This window comes from Myotis myotis, unplaced genomic scaffold (genome assembly GCF_014108235.1).
Source record: "Myotis myotis isolate mMyoMyo1 unplaced genomic scaffold, mMyoMyo1.p scaffold_m19_p_9, whole genome shotgun sequence".
NCBI classification, from domain to species: Eukaryota; Metazoa; Chordata; class Mammalia; order Chiroptera; family Vespertilionidae; genus Myotis; species Myotis myotis.
The window spans coordinates 36,455,717-36,475,477 of record NW_023416401.1 but is presented as its reverse complement, the minus strand read 5'-3'; the positions used below and the strand labels follow the sequence as shown (position 1 = coordinate 36,475,477).

Here is a 19,761-nt window from a genome sequence, read left to right as displayed (position 1 = left end):
GTCAGGCAAGTTGCTTATTTATAATGTGTATGAAAAGGGGCCACATACTCAACCTGACAAACTCAGGAAAGGCCTGTGTGATGGCCTTACAATCTCAGAAACCTAAAGAAACCACATAAGATGGTCTGAGATTAAAACTTTCTGACCAAGCAGTTTAGTCATGTCCTAGGCTAGAATTTTCCCTGACAAAGGTCAATCTTCACTTTAACTAAGCCTGGGTATTGTCTTTTTGCATCTAGGATAACATACCTGATAAAATTGCCTTTGCAAAAACAAAGTAATTTCCCTTTTTCCAGACCTCTCAAAGCACAGGTACCACAGCAGAGTAGAGACCACAAATCCCCTCATTGTCATTGTTATCATGGTAGTTGTTGGCTGTTCACTATCCAGTCTGAGGACAGAACGGCTAACAGAGAAGTTCACGACTGCTGCTTCCCGTCAACAGGCCCAAAGTGCTGGCCTTACAGTGAATTGTGGAGGGTGTGGCCTCCATGGTGGTTTATTACACAGGCTGGACTTCCCCACCTGATGCCAATCAGTGGCCTGGCCTGAGTCCTTCACAGGATAAAAGCACAAATCCAGGTGTAAACAAAGATGATGAGATGGAGAATTCCTCCATACCCCTCGGTGGGCCATTAGATCCACCTCAGCACCAGAGAGTGTCCCGTACTCTAACACACACTGCGCTAAAAATCCAATAGACCTGGTCTAATGGCAGAGGACGAGCTCACTGCCCCCATTGTTGGATGGTAAGACTGAGGCTCACAGCAGGTTAAGTTATGCAGCTACTAAGTGGTACAATTAGCATACTCAGGGCTCCAAATCGCATCTCTTTTCCTTCCCCCAAACCACCTGTATTCATCCCCCTATGAAACTATCCGTTTCAACACCTGGTCCAGTGAAGCCTGATGCCTTCCATCAAAAACTGCCAGGAAACTGCTCCTGGCACAATCCTTTGTGCCCTGCAGGAACCTGACAAAGGTTTGGAGAGTGAATGAATTTGGAGGGGTCAACAAGGGTGTACCAGCTACAACTTTAAAAACACTGCAAAAAGGGGAGAAATTCCACACACACACACACACACACACACACACACACAAATACACACACAAATACACATGGAAAAAATCACTCCTGCGTTTCAAAATATTTACAGCATAACATGGACAGGCCACCCAAAGTGTGGTGGTCAGTGGTCGCGGCCCTGCCGGCGTCATGGTGAGAAGGCAGAGGGCTGAGGCGTGGGGGGCTGGGCTTCTGGGACAGGAGCAGGGCTTCCCCTCGCCTTCTCTCCTGGTTAGTTTTGGCTCAAGGGACGTAGCCATGAGAACGATTTCCACTCAAGTCATCCTCCTCGGAAACCACAGAGACTAGCTAACCTTTTCTCCATGGGAGCCGAAAAAAAGCACGCTTGTGTGAGCGTGCAGGGGGAGGACAGGGAATGTGGACAGAGAGGGAGGGGTGGTGGAATAACTCTTGTAGTCATAAGACTTGCCAGTTGGTAGTTACTAGTATTCCAGACACTTCCTAATGCCAGACAAATGCCCCAAGCCCGGGCATGTCTGGCTCAGAGATCTGTTCAGCTGATAGCAGCCGTTTCTTGTGGGGAGAACAGATCTTTCAGGGAGCAGTGCTCTGAGGCTAATCAAACACAACATTGTTCTCAGAAGGGAGACTGGAAAGGTTTGTTTCAGTCACTTTTTTTTTTAAGAGGCACTCAAGTTGTTTTAACAAGTTGCTACAAAACGTGGGCTTCCTGAGGTGAGCCGGTGGCTCACAGTGCCTGTACTGTACCAAAATCCAGAGAGGGAGGGATCAGAAAGTTAGTCATAAAAAGGGGGGGGGGGGAAAGAGCCCCAGGCACAAGGCGTAGCCACTCCTCTGTTAGAACCACAATCAAACAAGGCTCAGGCAATCCTCGCAGCTGCTCTCCAAATGTCAGCGCCAGCCGTCAACACAGCTTGAAAGCCACCCAGCTGAAGGACTTTGTGCTGTACCTTCTCGCCCACATTTTCCCCGAGCACTCCCAGGAACCTGGCAACAGGTAACGTGGCAACCTTTGCTTTATAAAATGGCAAGTGGCATAATTTCAGAGAAAAATGGATGTTTTTCAAGTCAGCTGTGTCTCCCGCACCAACCCCATCCCCAACCCCCCTCCCTCCCAACCGAAAGTCTGGGAAAACAAAGTAGTACTTTGGGACTGGCAACCGTACTCTCTAGTGTCCCCTGGTGGCCAAGATTGGAACATCACTGATGTACCGTGAAAGCTGCAGCTCTGCTCCAAGGTAAGTCACGCTGTAGGAAGGGGTGGACACTTTTGCAGGACTTGTCTTCCAAAAAAACATACAGAGTGGAAGTTAAGACTCAGAATGTCTTGATTTTTAATTTATTGCTTTAACAAAAATTTTACTTTAGCTGCAAGGTAAGATCTCTGAGTCGAGGTTGCAGAATTTAAAAAATTATATATATTTTATTATTTTATTGATTTCAGAGATGAAGAGAGAGAGAGAGAGAGAGAGAGAGAGAGAGAGAGAGAGAGAGAGAGAGAGAAACATCAATGATGAATCATTGATAGGCTGCCTCCTCCATGCCCACACGGCATCAAGCCTGCAACCAGGCATGTGCCCTGACTGGGAATCAAACCATGACTTCCTGGTTCATAGGTCAACACTCAACCACTGAGCCATGCTGGCCAGGTCAGATTTATTATTATTATTTTTTAAGCAGTAGCCAGTGTAACATTTTTTTGTTAAGATGGAAAGTTGAAAAGCAAGAACTGCTGTAGCCTTTGGTCTGATGGATGGCAATGAGGATTCCCTCTGGGTGAGACATGCATTTTCCATTTTAATCCAAATTTGTATGTTGACGGCAGAAAACCTTTCTGGCAGGAGCATTTGTAATTCACTTTGCTGGCTTCCCCATTTGTCTATTTGCAAGGATTACTTAGGACTTCCAGACTGAAGGCCCAGCCTCCCAGAGAGCAGGCCTCGCAGCCTCACCTGAGTGCTTTGATCTCTGTGTGGGGCAGACACCCACAGAAATGCCCAGGGCGATGCTTTGCACCAGTCTCCTTCCCCAGGTTCTCCTTCCTCTGCTCCGTCTCCTTCGATTGGGAGGCTGGACCACAGTTGTGAGCTGCTGGTGCTTCCGGCCAGTTGCAAGGGCAGCCGTTCTTCCTCCCTCTCTGGAAATGTTAACTGGAACCTAAGAAAGAGGCTCAGATCAAAGGAGCTGTTCTCTTCAAAAGTTCCATTAATTAACTAAATTAAAGGAAGTTAAATGCTGTTTGGAGGAAAGTCATTTTAGAAGGCCCCCGTCCAGGGGCTGAGGTCTCAGACTTGTAATGTGGACTTTTAATGAAGTTTGGCAACAAGTTAAATAGTATTAGAAATTGAGGGTTACCATATGTAAAGCCAGTTGTTGCCTGAAATCAATCATTTCAAAGGAGCATCTTGAAAGTAGACATTTGGCTAGAATTTCATACTAAAGATGAAAAACCCAGGGCTCTGAGTAAGAGTCATTTGCCCAGTAGCTAAGGTGAGTCACAGCCTCTGAGAACTAGGCACACATGTTGAAGTCAGGATGTCGAAAACACGGGGCTTACTAATGTGCAAGGCAGGGCTGTTGCTTCCAGTAGTCTCTTTCACGGCTCATTTTCCCGGCCTTTTCAACAGGTGCGATTGAGTCATCCAGGCACACAAGTGACTGTGCTGGCAGTAGCATCTGTTGGGATTGAATTTCCATTTGTTCCATTACTTTATGAAGTGATTTCTACCACTGAATCAGATATGTCACTTCCTCTAGGATTTAGGGATTTTTTTTCCTTGTTTGTAACATGATGTGTCTTTCAAAGTTTGTCACAGCAAGGTCTGCAGGCCTTCCTGGGTTGAATGGACCGTTTACAGGAGGGGAAGATCCAGGGCCCAAGGTCAGGGTTACCAAATTATGTAAGGTTTCCTGTTTGTTCCAACTCCTCAGGTGAGGGTAGACCGAGTTTTGTTGAGAGACAGCATGCCGAGGAGGCTGGGGTAAGGGGAGTGCCAGAGCAGGGAAGGACATTTTTCTTTTAAGCTTCTCATCAACAAGCTTTCATTCTTCTCAGATGTCACTTCTCAGAAATACGCTCCCGTATTCTCTTCTGTGAATTCCCACCCCCGACCCCCCCACCAGACCGAGAGAAAGGAGTTAACTAGGGATGTAAGAATCACAAGGTCAGCATTGTTGTCTGTTTTATTCATAATATGACCACAGTCCTTAGAACGTGTGTGGCACATAGTAGTGCCGTGTGTGGAAAATACTTGTTACACGAAGGAATGAACAGGAATGTGAAGAGACTTCTTGGCAAAAAGAAAAAGGGACCAACAAGGAGGTCACCAGGGCTCAAGTCAAGTGAATACTCACCAAAGCTATTCTCAGTGATCTTGGATGTTGTAATATAATCTCCTGTCACCAATGCCCGCTTCTGTTTTGCCATTGGCCAAATGCGATGGTGGCTGGCCAGCCCTTGACATGGAGTTAGTATGGGAAAAATCAATCTATTACCAGTGGAAACCGGTTGTTCCTATGGGGTATCCACCTAATTTCCTCTGTCCTCTCTGGTTGGCTTTGTCTGTAGGCACTGAGCGGATGGCTGTGTGAGGGGTCCCTGATGCTAACTGCCCGCATCCCGTGCAGCTGCCCTTCTTCGCCTCAGTTCCTTTCACTCCTCATTATTCTGTGGCTGCTTCTGTGCTCTCCTGCTCGCACAAGGTGCGTATCTGAGAGCCAGGGAACTTTCTTTGCCTCTGGTCTTCTTTCATGAGAATTTGTACTACCTGCACCATGGAACCTGGAGCCCGGAGTACAAGGAAGAACCTGGAGTGGAATCGGACAACTAAACAGGACTCTCCTGCCATGTAGCTGTGTGTCTGGTAAACAAAATAGAACTCAAGAGTACCTGCCCCAAGGCTACATATGGGATAATGGTTGGTTCTAGATGGGAGCAAGGTATTGGGCATATGTTGCCAACCTGTCTCCCTGGAGAAGGTGAGATAGACAAGCAGACAGAATGACCCGTGTACACACCAGGGTAGGTCGTATCTAATGAGAGTCCAGTTAGGCTGAGTCCAAACTAAAGCTTCAGGCTGGATTTATCAGTAACCTCTGCTCACTGGCAAGCTTTCTGGGCTTTGGAAAGGAGGCAGGCCTATTAAGCCAGCCCCCTGCTGCTGCCCTGTGGACAGAGGGCCGGGAGGGAAGGCTGGACCTGGAACAGAAGTTTTTGCACAAGTCAAACTCAAATCCCCAAACCTGGGAAAACAGGATGTGTGGGGAAGTAAAGAAGAAAGAAAATGCATCCACCATTCCTTCCTGTTGGTTTCAGCATGATGAGGAATAATTACCTGGGTCTGGAGAGCAGGGCCTGTGGGAGGCCACAGGAGGCCCTGGGCTGGGCAGTTAGGCAGTTAATTATTCATCCTACTCCTTTCCTCTTTCCTCCCTGAAACCCATCCTTTAAAAGTTAAAACAGGAAAAACTCTCTGGGTTAGCCTGTGGAAAACTGTTTGCTCTGCTCTTTACTGACTCTCAAGTAACAGAATCAGCACTTTAAAATGACACCTCGTTATCCAACTGTGTCACCGGCTGATGACACAGATCCAGAGAAGAACCTGTCCAGGTGCCCGTGGGGCTCTCTGTCCGCATCACGAGTTCAGCCCTCACACGATTACAGTTTGAGTGCAAAGGGCCACTGAAAGGCGGCACTGAAAATTCCACTTTACAGCTGGGTTTTTATCATTGGCCGAAATTAAATAAAAATAACCCAGGACACTGGTGTGGCCAGTACTAAAGTTTGGATCAATTCACTCTGCCCACCTCCCACCATCATCCTCATTCCCTGAATGTAATAAACCGGGTGCATCCACAGCCCCAATTCCCCACCTGACAAGGAGGTTGGAGAGTTTGGTTGTCCATGTTCTCCAGGGTGGAGTCTGGTTGGAACTGGGTACTTCCCATCTAAGCCTCTTAAGATGACCTTTGAACCCTTGTGAGAACAATGTCTGAGTCCCAAAGGCAGTATTGAATATCTGTTGGTCCGATGTGCTTGGAATTCAGAACTTTCGGGGCTGTAGAAAGCTAATAGACATGACACACCAAGGGGGGGGGGGCAGGGGGAACACCCCTTAATCTCGTATTCTAAGCCAGCGGTCGCCAACTGGTGGTCTGTGGACCACTGGTGGTCCGTGAGGTCTGAATGGTTGGCGACCGCTGCTTTAAGGAAACCTTTGGAGCAGTGGTCGCCAACCGGTGCCTGCAGGAGACAGTAGGGCATTCACATTGCAAGTAGTTCCAGGGTCAGGTTTGGGGCAATGGCTTTCAGAATTGCAGGTGAAGGAATAACATCCACCTAGCCCTTCAGATGCCTTAGAGCAGTTCCCTTCTAGGGCTCCTTCAGAGGCAGCTCTGGTCCTGGATGGAGCCCTGTTCCAACCAAGCCCACACAGAGGGTGGCAGATGGCGCTGGACTTGGCATTGTGGGTGGGCAAGGTTTCTGTAACTTTAAGGAAAAGAGGAATCTAAGATCAGATCTCATAATCCTTCTCACATGTCTCTTTCCTTGACCTCATTGGAATTTTGGATGTTTATTGGTTTATCCCTATCAGAAACATCCACTATGGTTTTTGTTATAACGGTCATCGGAGCACTAGCGGGGAATTTTAACTGGCCTCTTCCCACAGAGTGGACCCCTCTCTATACAAATTAGAGAACGGGGTAGTGTGATGTGTTCTTAGAAACACTTCATATTTGCAAGGTTGTGTGCATGTGTTTGAACACACCCTTTCCATCAGTCTCTTCTTCATTCTTATTCCCTATCCTCAAGCTATAGTCTGACTTGACAGTGCAGTCCATAAATCAACATTCTTTCCTTGGCCACCATAATTTGCAGTGACAGGAGGGTGGCCCATGCTAGGTCCAGGCTGGGCACAGCACTAACCTGACGTAGCTCAGGACACTCACCTAAAAGTTTATCTGCAGTGGTACTCATCACTCATTAGCATATTGCCTACAGACAGTTTGAACATCACTTTCAAAACACACCCATAGCCCGAATTAAAGAATAAACTAAGAATAAGATATAAGTAGACTGAGCACTAGCAATTTTTATTACCTAAAGCAAGCCAGGCACTGTCTCCGGGTGTGGGTGACATTCTACTTCCCAAAAGGAACCATAGAAAGTAAAGGCAATACAAGGTGAGTATTTTGGATTTTTGCTGTCAGAGGTGAAAGATTTTAAGTACCACCTCTTTGAAAAAGCAACTATAACCCCTGCAAATGTACCAAGTCAGCATATGTTAAAATATTCTGCGTCGTATGTTTGGGACTGAGGTTGGAAATTTATGCTCATGTTTTGGGGTTGGGTTATGATTGTGATTGTGATTCATAATCATGATTGTGATAGGACTGCTTAAGTGCAGGAATGCGGAAAGACTAGACTAGGAATCAAAATGAACTACCAATCAAGGGTGGGGAGCTGGATCACCAGGAAGGGAGGCACGTGATGGCGCAGCTCAAAGGTTCGGCCTGTTTGCAGTTGCTGATAACCTTGTCAGGTCTCCAGATACAGGCAAGTCTTGTCACCCTGCAGCACCTGGCTGAGAAGTAATAAAAAACAGTTGCCTTATCTTCTAAGGATGGAATTAACCCAACCGCAGCCCATGGTAATTAGAGTAAACTGAAATTGCTTGCCATTTACCAAAAAAGGGGGAGGGAAAAAGAAAGGAAAAAGGCTTTAAGCAGGAAATTGTGTTTGTCGCCTTCTCTCTCTGGATTTTTTTTAAAAAGTGAGCAAAACAGCCAGAAGTTTTGCAAGGAGTGAGAAAAACAGCCCGCCCGGCTGCCCTCTCCCCGGGGGACCGGGCTGCTGACAGCTCAGTCCCACGTGATGGTCTAGAAAAGCTCAGGCTGACGAAAATCCAAGAAAGCTTCTTAGGAGCTTTCCTTCTAAATGTAAATGACTGACTCAGTGCTTTGCTAAGCGGGGAAGGAAGTCACCATCCCACCGAGTGACTCATTCCGGGCTGATAGTTCAGGCCGTTGGAGAAAAAATTTTCGCAAAAGCAGCAACAAATCTGCTTTAAATACTAGCACAGTAAGGAAATTCCTCTCTCTCGGGCTGAATGCCATCCACACAAAAGAGCTCCTGTTGACATCTCATTTACAATCTCCCCCAGGACACAGACAAGACCATTTCAATAACCCCGGCTCAGAAACACCCATTGTTCCAAATCTTCAACTAGCGACGGGCTACCAGCACTCCCTATTGTTGTGTAAAAGAAAGGATTTAGAAGGAGAAGGGTGGGCACTGTGGAAGCTCTGAACAGAGGAAGGAAAAAACTCCCTTTGACCCAGTGCTGTCAGAGGGCGTGCGTGAAGAATAAAGTTAATGGATTTCCATTTTTTTAAGAAGTGCATAAGCAATGTCTGTGATGTCCCTGCAACTAGTGATTGGGAATTTTAAATTTGATGCCAATACTATGTGCTCTGAAGCTCACTCCTGCCAACATGCTAGTAAACCAAAAGCCAAAATACTCAGCCTCACAAAAGCCCTGAGAGCAGGCCGAGCGAAAGCCCAGGTGAGTCTTTGATCTGGGCTGTTTCTCCGGAATTTCTAGCTTGACTGTCCTTTCCGAGGAGAATTTTCGGGCTCAGCCTTAGAGCCCACACCTGTCCATAAGGATTTCGTCCTTCCCATCTCCACCAATTTGCTTCTTCTGTTAGACAAGCGTGACCACTTCCTGGAGTTATATAATGTAGTCTTTAGGTGGTTTTTCTCCAGATGTGCCACAAATGAAGGGGCACATTTGTGTTTACCAAAAATGGGCATTTCTCAAATGCTCAGGGTCTTTGACCTCCTAATACATCTTTTAGTTAATGTTCTCCTTCTTGGCAAATGACCCCTTTGTCCAGAATTTAAGCCAAAATTCTGAGCAGTATCTCTACTTTCTTTGGTTCTTTCTCTCCTAGCTCTTAAATCCCTCTGGAATCATTCCACATCGTTCTAGCCACCTTTCTGCTTCCTTAAGTCCTATTATCTCCTTGCTGGAGGATCACAGAGACTTCCTAATTCAAGGTTTCTCAAACTGCTAGTTGTGACTTAATAATGGGTCCTGGGATAATTGAGGTGGGTTATGCAGTTTCACCATTCAAAGAGTGAAATAGATTAGAAAATGCCATTAGAAAATGCACCCAACAAAGAAGAAGTATTGTTTTGCAAAGCGTGCTTCAGTTTGTGTGTGTGTCCAGATGTGTGTGCATTCTGCAGTTTGTCTGTCAAAATATTTTGAGCGATACTTTCCTAATTGGTCTCCCTGGGTCTGTCTCGTCCCTGCTTCCACACTGTTGTACACACTTAAGGCAAGAGTTGGAGATACGAAACAGACCCTGTCACTGTCCAGCTGACAGATCTACCCTCAGGGTAAAGTCTCAAATCTAAGGCTTTGGAGATTCTGAATAGCTTGCTTCCTGCTCACCTTCGTGGTCTCAGAACTCTACATGCTCCTGCCCACTTTTACTTTTAGTTGTTAAGACCATCAAGCTCCATTTGTAAATGGAGTAAGTCCTTTCTTCCTCTTTCTCCTTCAGGTATCAGCTTAGGTGTCACCTCTTCCAGGCAGACTTCTGGAATGTCCTTCCAAATGCCTCTACTAGACCTCATTGGAATACAGCGCTTTTATTTGACAGAGCACTTACTACATTGTAATTATCTTCTCAATTCCCTACTAGACCGGAAGCTCCCAATGAGCGTTCAGTAAATATTTTGTTGGGTAATTATTGTGCAGTGAATGGTTCCGTTTACACAGTTTACATTTCCTTTCTCTATATAAATCTGAATAACCATTATAAAGTATCTTATCTCTATTTCTCTACGCGTTTGTTTTTATTATCTTACACTTCAGTATCTCCTGTCCACTTGCTTTTTCAAACACAACCTAATTGATTTAAAAATTCTCTGAACTCTTAGAAATCAGAATAATAAGATTTGGAGGAAGCTGTTGAGCTTCGGGCTGGTCCCTCACGCTCTCTGAATCTCAGATCATTCATGTGCAGAAGGGATCATTGTGCAATGATCTCTAAACTCTCCTCCAGTCTGCCACTCTGAACCTCTGGCTTGAGCTTTCTCTTTTTAAGGCCCAGAAAGGCTAATTGGTTTTTCCCAAGGTTACACAGCTTTTTAGTGCTAAGATATTCTTAGCCTTTCTATAGGTTTTTAACAAGCTGCACACAAGAAACATAACTTTTTCCAGAAACTGGCAGTGCCACTGAATTTGTGGGAAAAATAATCATAAAATTAAATAAAAGAGAACTTAAAAAACACACACAAAAAAACCACACCCAGAATGGATTCCTGCCTAGGCAGGTCCTGACACTTTTTAAAACAGTCTTGCTATTGTCTGTTATTAAATGGAGAGATGTTCAGATTTCCTTTTTAAATTGGAAGTGAAAAATTAAAGAATTCTGTACATCCTGACCCCTTGAAGTGGGGAGGCACAATGGGCAGACACAGTCTTCCCGAAGGTGCCAACAGAAACATCCACATACCTTTCTGAGTGCCGAGGCCCTGGGTCCCTGGCCCGGAACCACTCTCAGCTAAAGCTGTGCCTCACCAAGAAGAGACTTGGCCTCAGTTCATGTAACCCCCCTCCCATCCTTCCCCTGCCAGAAGTCAAGGCCCCGCTTTTCCTCATTTACTTACGTTACAGAGTTTGGGTTGGATGACCTGCTCTGTAAAGCAGAAAGTCAACAGAAAGACACCCCTTTGGGAGAAAAAAAACCTAAAACAGTAATATTACTTTTATTTTTCCTAATGTAAGATGTTGCACCCTATAACTTAAGCCAGTGTTTAATTTGTTGCTTTTTTTTCCCCTCTAAAAAGACCAGCAGTAGTTTGCCTTTGATTGACACAAAATTATAAGAAGAAATGGACTTTGAAGTGCATTCTTACAAAGAAAAAGGAAAGTCACTTACTACTCTAACTCCATATAAAACTACTATGCACATGAGGACCAACTTTGACATCAGATAGTTATAGTCCAGTGATGAGCTTATAGATGACTTTTATTTTATTCTTTAGGCTTCTCTGATTTTTCAATTAGGAAAAATGAACACACATTACTACTCTAATCATAAAAAGGTGCAAACATTAGAATAAAAATTAGATATACTATTATGTTTTCACTGCTATGACAATTGACTAAATTTTATTTTTACCATATATTTTGCTGTATATTTGCCTCTACTTAACATATATATATATATACATATACATATACATATACATATACATATACATATACATATACATATACATATACATATACACTAGTGTGATAGGAAGGGAGAGGGAGAGAGAGAAATATTGATGAGAGAGAAACAGATTGTCTGCCTCCTGCACACCCCTTACTTGGGATGGAACCTGCAGCCTGGGCATGTGCCCTGATAGGGAATCTAACTGGCAACCTCTCATTGCATGGGACGATGCTCAGCCAACTGAACCACACCAGCCAGGGCTAACCATTTGTTTTTGAAGAAAATTTTATGATTGCCAAATTTAAAAAAAAGAAGAATAATGAAAAACTCTTCACATTGTTTGATGTTTCACTCTTTAACCCTTAAGGAACACTAACCCATAAGACACAGACAAACACTGGCATGTGACTCCTTTACCACCTGGCTGTAGCCTATTTCATTTGCCTCTCCTGACATTTTCACACCTAATGACTTATCACTTGGAGAATGCCATCCCTTCCATGCCTTTGTGCCTGTGGGACACCTTGTTTGTTTTCTGATAACCTCCCTCCTTGCCAACAGGAGGACCCCAATGCTGCTGACTTTTGCACGCAGCCATGACTTTTGGGAGATGTGAGCACCTTCCTAGATTTGGAGGCTGAATCTTCATTAGTCTGTAGGACGAAGGGATGAGAAGGGAAGTCTGGTGGGAATGCCTCTGGGCAGGTTTACCTCCCTCAGGGACATCCCTTTCTTCCTCGGAATATTGTCATCAGCAAGAGATACTCTGAACTGTGTGGCTGCCATCTGGGGACCACAAGGAGCATCTGCCTGAGAAGACAAACGCACGCTGATCTTCACAGGTGAAAGACGGCAAGGAGCTGGGTTTGACACATTCGTTGGCTGCCCTTCCAATGGCTGGCTATTTTTTGAAAAAATAAATGCCTTTACCAGCTAAGTCACTTTGGCTTTTTAATGGATATTTTTATTAAGTTTTTAGAGAGAGAGGGAGGGGGAGAGAGAGAGACATGGATTGGTTGCAACCTGGGCATAGGCCCTGACTGGGAATTGAACTGGCGACCTTTTGGTGCACGGGATGACGCTCGACCAACTGAGCCACACTGGCCAGGGCACTTTGGTGTTATTTTTAAAATTTTGTTTATTTGCTTACTTATTTGTTTGGCGAGGCACTTATGTGGTGTCTTTCCATATACTCAGTGTCCTTCTTTTCTTGGAAAACTGTTCATTCATCAAGAGTCACTTAATTTGGTTCCATTAGCATTTCCTGCATATGTTTATTACAGAACTCATCACACTTGGCTGGTTCTGGTCCTATTTACTCTAGTGCTCTCAGTGACCAGAGGCAGATTTTTGTTCACGACTCTATGTACTTGTGGGATTAAATGATTCTATGTGGCAGATTCTATCACACAAGGCAGTGCTTTTCAGCTGCCATGCTGCAAGAATTTTTAAAACATGCAATACCTGACTATTTAGTCAGGGCACTGACCTCTTTTACCTTAAAATGTCAAATAAAACAACGACAACAGCCAACACAACAATAGCCATCTGGTGTGAGTGATTAAAAATTATACGTTTTTGGGGGGTCAGATTGGCAAAAATATAACATATTTGTTGGTGTGCTGCAGAATTTTAGTAATTAGTTCATGTGAGGCGTGAGATGAAAAAGGTTGAAAAGCACTGACCCAAGAGAATGAAAGCGGTCTGGGGAAATTGGGACCGAGCTAGTGGGGAAGAGCAGGGTGGCAGCACATCTCTGATTGCCGATGGCAAGAAAGACTGGAGAAATGTGACCTCCTCACAGCTGTGCCAGGGCTGCCTCTGAACACTACAGAGGCAACACGTGTGAAAGCCCCTTGTAGACTGTGCAGATGTGACAGTCGGACCGGCCCCAGCAGTAGCAGTGCTTGTTGTTTCTTTTTCCGGAGCCAGCTGAGTCATTTTTCCAAACCACAGTTCTTCCGGGAGCAGCATCAATTGACTTGGCCTTTGGTTGATATTGAGTTGGGACTCTGGGAATACTACAAACTATTTTCCAAAATTTGCATAAAATTGCAAATTTTAGGCTAACTGGGAGGGGGAAAGATGCTGTAAAAATTAATTGGACCAAAGGGAATGGTCTCTAATCAAATTGCCAACTCCCGCTCCCAACTGGCCCCAAAACACTCATCATATTTGATATGAAAGTAATCTGATGACAAATAGGTGCATTAAAAGGAACCAATTCTTCCAATATAGTTGAGGATGCTGCTACGTAGATTTTAAAAGTGACTGGAGTCAAACGGAACTCGAAGAGGAGACAGAAAAGAATTTTTAAGTGGTGCATAAATAGAACGGATCATTTTGGTGGTTTGGAGAAAATGGGTAGGACACTGGGACTGGAGGGTCTAATGTTAGCACAGTAAGTGCCAGTTATCAGAGGTCTCTATTTTCTTGAACAGAAGCGTGCTCCAGTATCTGGGGTGGGGGTTGGAGGGGGTGGTGTGGAGAGGGGGCCAGCAGGAGGGAAGACGGGTCATAGGTGAACAATCTCTTGGATGCGCTGGAGGATTGGCCTTGGAAATTCCACGGGAGGAGAGAAAAAAGGCTCAAGGAGATCTTGGCAGGTGGGAGGAGGTTGGAGCAGAGATAGCAAGTCTGGGCAATAGAAAAGGGGAGGCAAAGGGGAAGGGAAAGCCAAGAAAACATTTTTCAATGCTTTGTCTGAGACACAGGCAGCCCTGAGCACAGCTGTGAGGAGGTCACATCTCTCCAGTCTTTCTTGCTATCGGCAATCGGAGATTTGCTGCCAACCAGCTCTTCCCTGCTTGCTCAGTCCCAATTTTCCCCGATCACTTTCGTTCCCTTAGGTATTTGCTCTTTGAAAGGTAAAAATATAGCAAGTCTGACAGAGGAATGCACTGAGGGATGGGGGTGAGGATTGCATATTTAAAAGAATTCTTGTAAACATTCCTTTCTTTCAAGCATGTATTTTAAAAGGAGGTCTCTGTAAAGCCTGCCTTAATTCAAGGGAGCATCTGAAACAGGGTATTTCTGATATTGCTAATAGACCTATAGTGGTAGCAAACACATTTCCATGGCTCTCAAATTATAATTAAGTCTAGAAAGGGAAGAACTGATTTTTTTTTTTTTTTTTTAAAGAACAGTTTATTGATTTTTAGAGAGAGAGAGGAAGGGAGCAGGAGAGAGAAACATCTGTGTGAGAGGGTAACATGGATGGGCTGTCTCCTGCATGCCCCTTACAGGGGTTTCAGCCTGCACCCCAGGCATGTGCCCTTGACCCGGAATTGAACCAGCACCTTTTGGTGCATGGGATGACGCCCAACCAACTGAGCACACCAGCCAGGGCAGAGCTGAATTTTATACTTTATCTGTTACAGGCCTGGAATTGTGCTAAGTGCTTTTTTTTTTTTTTTTTTTAACATATATATGCTCTTCATTCCATTTTACAGATATGGAGCTGGAGGTCAAGTTCAGAGAGGCTGGTACCTGCCAGTGGCATATGGCAATGATCAAAGCTGACTGCAGCAATATCTTCCATATGACATGTGCTTATAGAATAGGGGGCAGTGAACTTTTCTATCAAAAGCCATACATATTTTAGGCTTTGCGAACCAGGCCATCTGTGTCCCAAACACTTAGCTCTGCCATTGTGGCAGAGATGTATATAAATGAACAGGCTGGCTGTCTTGAAGAGGTGAGCCAGATTGCACAGGAGAGCCGTTTGCTAAGCCTGCTCTCCAACGTCGCTACTTCCTGTTGGGAGGTGGAGTCTAATTCCCCTCTCCTCGAACTCTGGGAAATGTGATTTGCCTGGGACTGAGAGAATGTGAAGGAAGTGACACTGCATGACCTCTGAGGCTAAAGAGGTGATGCAATGTCTACCTTACTCTCGGCTTGGAGCCCTGAGCCACCACCGAAGCAGTCCAGTTGTCCTGAGGCCCCATGCTGTAAGCAGGCCATGCTAGCCATGTGCAAAGACGGAGAAGTGCTGAGGCTGTAAGAAGAGGGGGTTGCTCAGCCAGCCCCCAGTTTTAGCTCTTCCCCTGACTGCAAGCCCCGGAGAGATGCTGAGCCACAATTAGCCAGTGGACGCTCCTCCAAACTCCTGCCCCATAGAAACAGAGGAATAATATGATGCTGTTGTTTTAAGACACACAGAACATTGCTCCCAACTGGTGTGTGGCAGATATGGGATGCAAACCGAGGCTGGCCTGACCTCAACCATGTATTCTTTCTATTACATGATTGTTTCCAGCAGAGGTTGTATTTTTTTTTAAAACTGCTAAAATATATGTAATAAGATTTACTGTGTTAACTATTTGAAAATGTACAGTTCAATAAGTACAGTTACATTGCTGTGCAACCAAGTCTCCAGAATTCTTTTCTTGACTCCAGCCCTAGCACCACCATTCTCCTTTCTGTCTCTATGAATTTGTTGACTCTAGGTCCCTTGTGCACGTGTCCTTCTTGTGACTGGCTCATTGCACTTAGTGTGAGTATGTGTGTGTGTGTTTCTGTATTTATGTATTTTAAGCCCGTGTTGGTTAGCGAGCCTGACCAGTGCGTAGCAAAGATTTGTCAAGGAAAAACATCAGAGCTTCCAGGCCCTGTAAGTCACAGACACAGTATGTCCCAGGATGGACCTTGCCCTCACTCTCACAATGACAACTCAGTGTCCTGCCTCTACAGGGCTTTGAAGAAAAAGGAACCCCTGCATCAAGAATAAGATAAGGCTGTTGGATTTGTTTCAGCTTGTGCGCTGTTTGACTTCCCTCTCAGAGCCATGCTCTGAGAATGAAATCATTTTCTCTCACGCGGCCCTTGCAAAGAGCATCCAACACAAACACTCGCTGTCTGCTTCCTTATTTCCTCTCTGTCCAGGGTGTGCACTGAGTTGGTAGAATTTCTGTGGCTGGCTGTGAATTATATATCGAGCCAAAAATCCTGCAGGGAATCAGCTCAAATGCTACTACTTGCTTACGCAGACGAAGACGGAGCCTTTGGGAGTTTCCTTGACCTTCTCTGCCTTCCCTTGTGCCTAACCTAAGACCAAAAGGCCGAGGTCACACTTTTATTTATTTTTTATTATTATTATTTTTTAATATATTTTATTGATGTTTTACAGAGAGGAAGGGAGAGAGATAGTTAGAAACATCGATGAGAGAGAAACATCGATCAGCTGCCTCCTGCACATCTCCTACTGGGGATGTGCCCGCAACCCAGGTACATGCCCTTGACCGGAGTCGAACCTGGGACCTTTCAGTCCGCAGGCCGACGCTCTATCCACTGAGCCAAACCGGTTTTGGCCACACTTTTATTTTTTAAATATATTTTTATTGAATTCAGAGAGGAATGGAGAGGGATAGAGAAATGGAAACATCAATGACGTGTGATCTCTGAGTCCGTGGCCTGTTTATAACACGCGTGCTAACTTCGCTTCTGTGATAGAGCTGTTGAGAGGTTAAGTGAAATAATATATGTCAAGGTCCTAGCACAGGACCCAGAACAAAGTAAATGGTTAGTGGTGTTATTACTACCTAGAGGCCCTGTGCACGAAATTCGTACAAGAGTAGGCCCTCGCAGCCGCCCAGGCTTCATCCGGAAAGTTGTCCGGAAGGTTGTCCAGATAGTCGTTCCGCTGTTCGGCCGTCTGGTCTAATTACCATATTACACTTTTATTATTATAGATTATTATTATAGATTGTCATTAATTGTAGTTAGCATTATTAAATTGCAATGAATAGCTATTTGCACCATCTTTGATATTCCCCGTCTCCTATTTCCAGGCTTCATATAAATAAGGTATCCAATAACACATTCAACCTATTTTAAGTTCAGCTAATAACATCTCTTGTTGAAGTTCTTCAATGCTCTGCTAACAGTGGAAGTCCCCTATAACAGGAGGGCCTTTCTCTTTGCTGCCCAGCTGATGGAACTTTTCCCAGCAGCCGGAGGGCATGGCCCGGCCTCAGTGAGGATGCTCCCATTCCCCCTGGCTGCCTGCATTCCCTGACCCGTCTGGTCAGACCTGGTATTTTTCCTCCCTCCTCCTGGGCAGCTTCCATATCACCCAGACAGCTGCTGCCACATCCCGTTGCTTCAGAAGCGGAAGGAAGGCGCATTTCGGACCTTTCCGGGTGAGTGACAGCATTTGAGATGAGATGAATGAAATGCCAGTGCTGAGGGAAAACCAGACTTCCCCCAGTCACCTCCGCTCCACCTTCCTCGTGACACACAGAACGAGCCTGACCGATGTCAGTCCCTGCCTTCTGGTCTGGCAGCCTCTTTGGGAGACAGTGGGCGCTGGTGACGTGGGTGTGAACTGTCCCTTCGTGAGGGTGGCTTTGCGACACCCTGCCACTGAGTGAGCCTGCATGCAGCTGGCCACTTTGTCCTTGGCTGTGCCACCGAGCCTGCCAGCGCTCTGTGGACATCACGGGGCATCTGCTCCAGGGGCAGAGGAGGTATTATTCCAGGTCACCCATGGGTGCCGCAGGGATTTTCCTCAGCCACCACATGATGACTGAGTGAGAGCATTCCAGGAAACCAGAAGGGCTGCTCGAGCCTCTGGAATGTCAAAGGAAACTGCTTGGCAAGGCTGCCGGCCCTTTTCTGCTGTGTCATTTTCTCTGAGCCGCGCTTCCCTATGTGGCTGCATGCTCACTTCCCGCCGAATCCCACAAACTTTAACCTTTACCTTCCTTACAAGGGAGAGTCTATTTTTTCCCTTCCACAGAAACTTTAATTTTTTAAGATTCAAGATGTCCCCAAATGTCATGGAAACTCACAGATGAAGAATACCCACTCCCTTTTAATTCAAATGTATTCTGTTTAACTAGCAGGAGGGACTGGTTGTATTACATCTGATTGAGGCCATATGCACCCAAGGGTACAGGTTATGGACTCAATGTTTGTGTCCCCACAAAATGCATATGTTGAAGCCCCAACTCCCAATGTGATGTTGTTTGAAGATGGGGCCTTTGGGAGGTAAGGTCATGAGGATGGGGTCCCCATGATGGGATTAGTGCCCTTAGAAGAAGAGACACCAGATCTCTCTGATTCTGTCTCTTTGTCTCTTTCTCCCCATGTAGAAAGGCCACGTGAGAACATAGTAGAAAGGCAGCCATCTGCAACTGAAGACAAAGACGAAAGCTCTCACCAAACATCTAACCTGCTGGCACTTACATCTTGGACTTCCCAGCCTCCAGAATTGTGAGAAATAAATGTCTGTTTCTTAAGCTACCCAGTCTCTGGTATTTTGTTATAGCAGCTCAAGCAGACTAGGCAATACCTCAGGAGCAAAAGAAACTAAACTCCAACCCTAACTGGTTTGGCTCAGTGGATAGAGCGTCGGCCTGCAGACTGAAGGGTCCCAGGTTTGATTCCGGTCAAGGGCATGTACCTTGGTTGCGGGCACATTTGCAGTAGAGGGTGTGCAGGAAGCAGCTGATCTATGTTTCTCTCTCATGGATGTTTCTAACTCTCTATCCCTCTCCCTTCCTCTCTGTAAAAAATCAATAAAATATATTAAAAAAAAAAAAGAGAAACTAAACTCCAAGAAATAGAGCACAAAAACCAGGCAGCTGTCACTGGGTACTCCTCCTCCCTGCCCTAAAATACAAAGTAATGATTTTCACAGATGCTTCCAGAAGCAAAGTCTAGCCACTACACACGGATATGCAAAAAGGAAGATCCAAGGCTGAGCCCTGGGATCTGCCAGAGCTGCCTCGCAGAGCCTGGCCCTCCCCCTCAGCCGGTTTCATGGCAGCGATTTCTACCTCCTACTTCCTGAAAGACATGGCTTTTCATTCCCCTCATCACAGCAATTCCACATGTAACCCCACAGCAATCCTGCGAGGGCATCGAACAGGTGTTACTATGAGTGTGTCCTCGGCACTGTAGGGGTCACGCCGTGGCTTATGAGCTTTTCAAAAGGATAAGGTACCTAAGTCTTGGAAAAGAGACACTGTCATTAAACCATGAATAAATCTGCAAAATCAAAACTAATAAAAATTTAATTAAATGCTGTCATAAACTAATATTATGTCAGCATCACTTATTGTTAAACTATTAACAAAGTTCCATTACATTTTTATTTTATTTTATTTTTAAATATGCCTTTATTGATTTCAGGGAGGAAGGGAGAGGGAAAGAGAGAGAAACATCAATGATGAGAGAGAATCATTGATTGGCTGCCTCCTGCATGTCCCCTCCTGGGGATCAAGCCCACAACCCAGGCATGGGCCCCTGACTGGAATCGAACCTGGGACCTGTTAGCCTGCAGTCAGACGCTCTATCCACTGAGCCAAGCTGGCTAGGGCTCCATTACATTTTTTAAAAATGTTTTTATTGATTTTTAGAGAGAGGTAGTGAGAGGGATAGAGGGATAAAAATAGTGATAACAGAGAAACATCATGGATTGGTTGCCTCCTGCATGCCCCCTACTGGGGATCAAGCCTGCAACCTGGTCAT

General features: G+C 45.3%; 1 protein-coding gene and 1 long non-coding RNA gene across 13 annotated transcripts in view; one reads left to right on the top strand and one right to left on the bottom strand.

Moving 5' to 3' along the window:
* Nucleotides 1-19,761, bottom strand: part of DLGAP1 (DLG associated protein 1) — a 617,521-nt gene that overhangs the window by 45,601 nt on the left and 552,159 nt on the right. The window lies entirely within an intron of this gene.
* On the top strand, nt 1,880-18,542 carry LOC118663191. Of its 5 annotated transcripts, none has more exons than XR_004970007.1 (4): nt 1,880-2,044; nt 4,616-4,749; nt 17,348-17,426; nt 18,381-18,541. It is a non-coding gene; the product is annotated as an uncharacterized LOC118663191 (long non-coding RNA). The 5 variants fall into 5 exon arrangements; XR_004970004.1 differs by having other exon boundaries at nt 4,616-4,910; XR_004970006.1 differs by lacking the exons at nt 17,348-17,426; nt 18,381-18,541 and adding exons at nt 9,622-9,735; nt 11,848-13,747 and having other exon boundaries at nt 4,616-4,910.